Raw genomic sequence first — 6,503 nt, 5'->3', positions numbered from 1 at the left:
CTGCTGGCTACTGATCCCTGAGAGAAAGATCCCATCAACTGATTGGAAGCCAAACTTGCTAAAAATCAACCATTTTAACACAGTGGCTGCAGAGATAATTGAACTTACAATTTCACATTGGATTGGATGGATTTATGGGAATAGAATCAATTAAAAATTAACATATCCTGTATAAAATTGCTATATCAGCAGCAAAATAAATAAAACACTCATGATTTTTATTTTTCTATCTGCAATTTAGTTACTTAAATTAGTTGGAAAAGTTGACTTTTGGATAAATTGTGTCCTTTTTTTTTAATAAAAATCTTTATTGAGTCTAGAGATTACTTTTTGCAAGGAAAAAATACAGTTTTAAAGAAATGATTTTGTGGTAGCATCTCAATTTTATATTTACAGAATGAATCTTAACACAGAGCTGTGCCAGAGCTTTCATTTCTCATGTGGGTGTTTTTGTTTTTCTTCTTTTTATTATATTGCTGAAAGAAGTTTGTAGATATTACTGTTGAATATTGCTGAAGAAATCAGAGAATTCAGTCAGGAATCTGAAATGAAGAATGCAATCAGAGGCAGTGGGGATAATAGCAGTGACTTGTGTTGTCATGTTTTGTAATTACCTCCTTGATGAACAAAGGTGTCTTGATGTGTTTGAGAAAGTAATGGCCCTTTAGAAGTGAAGAAGAAAATTATTTTCTTTGCCTTTTGAGCTAGAGTTTACACGTAGAGACAAAGTGGAAATATGGAAAAAGCTGAATTTAAAAAAGTGAGCTGCAAGTGTAAGTAAATCTCTGATTTTAGCTCCAATCAACCAGTTCTCCCAGCAGCTGCTGCTGGTTATGGGTTATTAAATCGCTGTTTCTTGGTTATTTTATCTGTTCAGTTTGCTTTCATCTGTGCAGGAGTGGAGCTTAATTACCTTTCAGTCTAATTCTTCCTTTCTTTTTTCTTAACCTTAGCTTTGTAGGCAAATTTTGTAAGCTAAGGTTAAGGTATTGGTTTCAGAGGCTGCAGAAGACTTTGTTGTGCTGCTGTGGATTTCAGCTGTATCTAAAGTAAAGAGCATTGTTCTTCTGCCTGACCTTTTCTGTTCAAAGGTCTCTGAGTCACAGCAGAGATCTAAAGATCCATTTCCATCTGTGAACTGTGGTGACAGCTCTTCTCTGGAGTGAAATGGGTCAGAAAGCACAAGTTTGATTTGAGATTGGAAGGCTGTGAACTCAGGGGGGGCTGGCACATCACTTTCTGACCATTCTGAGGAAGAAATCTCACTACAGTGCTGGCAAACATTGAGATTCCTTGAAACTGCCATTGCAGCGCATAAATCAGAGTATGCAGGAGGGTGTTCTACCTGTATTAGAGCTACTTGCAAGTAAACCCAAATATTCTGTGTCCATGGGGACTTTAAAACTCCCTACTGAGCACTCACCTTTGTGAGCTGGGGTGAGTCTTTTCCACCCTAAAAGAATTAGTTGTGATCAGTCTCCAAATCCTTCTTGAACACTCAAGTCCCCTTTGTGCAGCAAAAGGGGTAGACCTGACTGACACAAGATCATGTTCTTCTAATGCAAACAACCCTGAATCCAGAACAGTTTCATTAAAATCAGGAGTGCCAACTACAATTCTGCTATAAGCAAAAGAAAAATAACTCAATAAAACCCTTGAAATTGAATGATAAAGTTAAAATGCCGGGCAGCTCCCTTTAGAGGTGGCTGACTGATTTATCAAACAGCAGAAATCTCAGTCATAACATTTTCTGAAAACATTAATTTAGGTCTCTTGAAAGCAAGGGGGTATTAAAAGGCTCTTGAGATAGAAGCTATGAGATAAATGCAGGAAATCAAGTATACTATTTATGCCAGAAAGAGAAAAAGAGCACCTGCAATAGCCTCATTTGGATTTTGCTAATGCTCTCAGTTCCACATAGAAAACATGAGTTATTAGGTAATTTATTTCCCCTTCCTTCTGCAGAAGACTGAGCAAATAATGACATCAGTGTTTTTTCAAACAAAGCCTACATGACAATTATTTATGCAAAATATTTTTAAAACTAATACTACTTTGTTGAAAACTACTGATTTGACTGGTGGTTTTTTTATTGAGACTTTCAGTTTTCCTTTGTTTCAACCTGGATTAAGACAATGGGTTTGGAAGCCTCTCAGACTGGTTCCTACATTTTTTATAAGCAACTGGGAACTTTTGGAGAATGATTATGTTGAAGGTTTCTGACCATGTTGGAAGGCAATGCAAGTTGGATTTGTGGATGAAATAGCATGGGAAGTATTTATAAAAAATCACAGGGGAGGTGGAGGGAAGGAAAAAAATCTCTGGATGATTTTACTGAGGGAATGAATCAGAAAATAGCAATCAGAGTGATTGACCCAATGTTTAGGCTATCAGAGCATTCCCATGGACATTCCACAGACATCTAAATATTTAAAACATCACTTGCTTAGTCATGCAAGAAGTTCTCTACCATATGATAAGCTATTTTATTCTTCATTTTATTAGCCTGTCTTTGCTGATCTCTTCACCCTGGGATCCACAGGACACGTGGGAATGATTCAAAGCTGTGCCAGAGGTGGTTCAGACTCAATATCAGAATAATCTCTTTCCCATGGGGGTGGTCCAACACTGGAAGAGGCTTCCCAGAGAGCTGGGCAGTGTTTGCCAAGCCTGTCACTGTTTAAGAGGCATTTGGACACTGCTCTTAAAAATTTGCTTTAGCTTTTGGTAATTTTTTAAAATTAAAACATAATTTAAAATAATTAACTTAAATTAATCAATTTAAAAATTAACATTAATTTCAATTGATTTAAAAATTAATTGGAAATTATTTTTTTTTAGCTTTTTCAGCCCTGCAGTAGTCAGGCAGCAGGATTAGATGATAATTGTTGGTCCTTTCCAACTGAAATATTCTGCCCTTTTCTGTTCTGTTCTCCGTGCTCCCTGCTCTGTCTGCCTTCATTACTTGCTTGAAATCAGTAACTTTGTGTGGATGAACACAGGAAGATCCTGTCTGAACAAATTGAATGACTAGTTGATGTAAATATCAAAAAAGTCAATAGGCAGTGTTTAAAAGATATTTATGCTGTCAAGCAATAGGATATGATATCAATTTCTGGCATTGTTTATGGCAAGGAGGCTGGAACCTCAATGAAAAATATCACTGTATGCAGAAATTCCTCTTGCAGCAGGGTAAGTGATGGTAGGAGTTAAATATGAGGAGGAGGAGAATAATTTGGGTGTGAATATCCATGGATCTGCCTTGATTCTATGCATTGTTGTATGGTATTTCTTGGAAATGAGATTTTACCTCTAGCAGCTGTAGTCCTGATACCTGGTTCACAGAGCAACCCTGCACTGGGGATGTGTTTAATCCCATTTGGATGTGTCCCATTCCCTCCAGCTGCACTCTGCTGGTTTGGGCTGAAAGCATTCTCAGGATTACTCCTAAATTAGGTTTCCATCTAGTCCCTCTCCTCAGTTTTGGGAGAAAAAGAGAGAAATCTCTTGGTTTTTGCTTCTCTGAGCCAGTTATAAATTTTGTGACAGCAGCCTGGGTGTGGATTCTCCTCTTAGCCAAGTAAAGACTCCACAGCAGCTCTCAGAACATCCCAGCACTTCTCTGGTGACTGGCTGGTTGTGAATATTTTATTGTCTCTATCTCTTCACAATTGACTGCTCCACTCCATGTTTGTCACTGTGTATCATCAGAGGTATTAATTATATCATTTATGCTCTGATTATATCATTTATGCTCTAGACTTGCCTGATGAAGCACTAATTAAATTAACCCAGCATTTGTGGTGTTTCTTGCTGTGTCACTACAAAGAAAAAAGGTGGCTGGGAAATATGTCATTAGAATGAAAGGACAGGTGGCTCCTCCTCCCCTTTTCCACTAAATAATTAAAATTAGTCGCTTGTAAGAACGAAAATATTTTTACATGTTAAAAGACATCCATTTGTTTGAAAAATTAAAGTGATGTATGTGCTTCAGAGTGGAGAAATTATTGAATTTCAATAGAAATGTTTGCTGTCCTGTGATAATTTTTATAAAATATTACCTCAGTACTTGTAATTATAGTTGGGTATCTAAATTTGAACTGTTAATTATCTTTAGCTAGCAATTTCATGGAGGATAATCATATTTCCTTCACTTGAAAATGAACATTTTAAGTAACAAATGAGCTACAAGCCACAGGTTTTTGGCAGTAATTGCTGCTACTCCCCTATTTTCAGGATAAATCTCTTAATTAACAGCTGTATGGCACTGTCTCACTGAAATATTTCATCCTTTTATAAAAGAATCCAGGGAAATATGAAAAGGATTTCTTAGATATGCAAGCAAAAAAAAAAAGGTCCTGAGGGGTTTATTGGCTTCTTAATTCAAACTCTGAGTACACTCAGGAATGGTTGTGTTTAATGTTTCTGCCTCTTCTCTGACATAATTACCTGTGAATACTCAACAACAAGGGCTGTTGGAATTCAGGAGGGGCTTGGGAAATGAACTCCTTAATGTTCAGTTTTCCAGCCTTAATTATAAATCAACTCTTTCGAGTCTGTTTGAGGTTCAGATTATGTGTATGCCTCAAAAAGATATTCCTTTTTTTCTGAATTTAAAAAAAAAAAATTGATTTCTTAATACAGGAATCCTGGAGGTGTAGAGCAGTGGTTCCTCACTGGGATTTATCCTACCTGGCCAACTTAATTAATTAAGTAATTATTATTTATTAATTATTTTATATAATATTATATATAATATTATTTTTATTTATTTTAATATTATTATTTATTTATTTATAATTTTTTTAAAATTCTGGATTTATTTTACACAAAGGATGTAGGGGCACTGTGGGGTTTGGGTTGGAAACGACCTTAAAGATGATCCAGTTCCACCCCCTGCCATGTGCAGGGATAGCTCCCACTAGACCAGGTTGCCCTAGAGTCTTCTCTTCTCCATGCTGGACAATTCACTTATTTAGGACTTTGAAAAGTTAGTTTTCTCCCTTTTCTTTGTATGCTTAAAGGTATTAATCCCAAATCTACTGTGTACTCCATAACAGAGAGCAACTCTAGTTTTGCTGTTTTCACCAGCAAGCTTCATTCCAGACTGAATTTGGAATGAAGATGCCCAATTTTCCAGTCCCTGATTTTCCAAGAGAGTTAATCAAAAGTCTCTCTCAAGAGAGTTTCTGGCAAGTTTGGAGCCCATTGGATTCAGTGACAGCACAATCCTGCTGTGCAGCCACTTCCTCCTTGAGTCCTGGTCCATTTGAAAGTGGGGGTGAAAAAGGCTCACAGACACTTGTCTTCCCCCTGTCCAATTCTACTTCTGTTCATAAAACCCAAATTAAAAGTTCCTCTTGCAGATGGTGGATAGATCAGGCTGCATTGCTTTGCACTTTGCAGTGTTGCAGGAATAAATAACATTTCTCTATTCCTTCACACCATGAGAAAAGAAGCAGTGATTTTCTGTATAACCCTTCCTGCTCAGGCTGGGCACAGCCCTGGGGTTTCCATAGTTCCTTTTGGAAGTATTAAGGGGATTATTTGCAGCACTAAAACTGGTCTATTCCAATAAACTCCTTGACACTGCTGACCATGAGTTTGACAGAAGCATTCTGATCCTCCACTGGCAAAAATTTCCATCCATGGAGAAACTCTTCATCCTGTCTTCTAACTGTATTTTACATGTTAATCTGTACTCTTGGGCTAATTTCCTTCAAATAAGTTTTAAATAATAATAATAATAATAATAATAATAATAATAATAATAATAATAATAATAGTCCCTGAATGAGTGATGCAAATACTTGGCATGACAAGAGGTTGAGCAGGATGTAATCCTTACCCAGGATGTTACTGATAATGTAATTACAGAAAAACAGGAAAGCAGGAAGTTGCCCTGATCCATTGGTTGGAATTTGATATCTCCCAGTGTTGACCTGGAAAAGAAAAAATTTCTGTTTGTAGGGATTATTTGTTGTTAAATATGTCATAAATGTCCTCATGGCCATAATTTGTATTAGAGCTGAAGAGGCAATGATCTAAGGCTTATGCCTAGGCTGTGCTTAAAAAGAGAAATTATTGAAAGTAATTCCAGGATCTGAGCTGGTTTAATCTTCTCTTTACTGTGTTCTCAGAGAAGGAGGATTTTTTTCAAGGTTTCTACCCATGGAAATGGAAAAGTAGGCTGTAGAACAGGTTGCTTTTAGTACTTTTGTAAAAGGTGTCATGAACTGAACAAATCAAAACTTAGTTCTCATTTTCTGTGGCAAAGAGATGCATCCTGAAGCCACCTTAGGAATTTCAGGTGAGATGAGGTATCTGGAAAGGTACCTAAAAAAAACCAAAAACCCAAAAAAGTTCATAAGAATTCACTGTGACAGTGATGCAAAAACAATATAATGACTAATGCTCTTGCTTTTCAGATAATATAAGTCTATTTTTATTCCAACATGTGTCTGTCACCAGCATCTCTTTTTTGTTTCCCAAGTCCCTGCATA

General features: G+C 36.6%; 1 protein-coding gene across 1 annotated transcript in view; it reads left to right on the top strand.

Moving 5' to 3' along the window:
* The window catches only part of PLPP4 (phospholipid phosphatase 4), a 45,024-nt gene that overhangs the window by 28,440 nt on the left and 10,081 nt on the right, over window positions 1–6,503 (top strand). The gene's annotated exons all lie outside the window — the stretch shown is intronic.

The sequence above is a fragment of the Geospiza fortis genome, unplaced genomic scaffold (assembly GCF_000277835.1).
Source record: "Geospiza fortis unplaced genomic scaffold, GeoFor_1.0 scaffold719, whole genome shotgun sequence".
In the NCBI taxonomy this organism is placed as follows: Eukaryota; Metazoa; Chordata; class Aves; order Passeriformes; family Thraupidae; genus Geospiza; species Geospiza fortis.
Note: the sequence above shows the minus strand (reverse complement) of the source record. Positions and strands in the feature narration are given on the sequence as shown.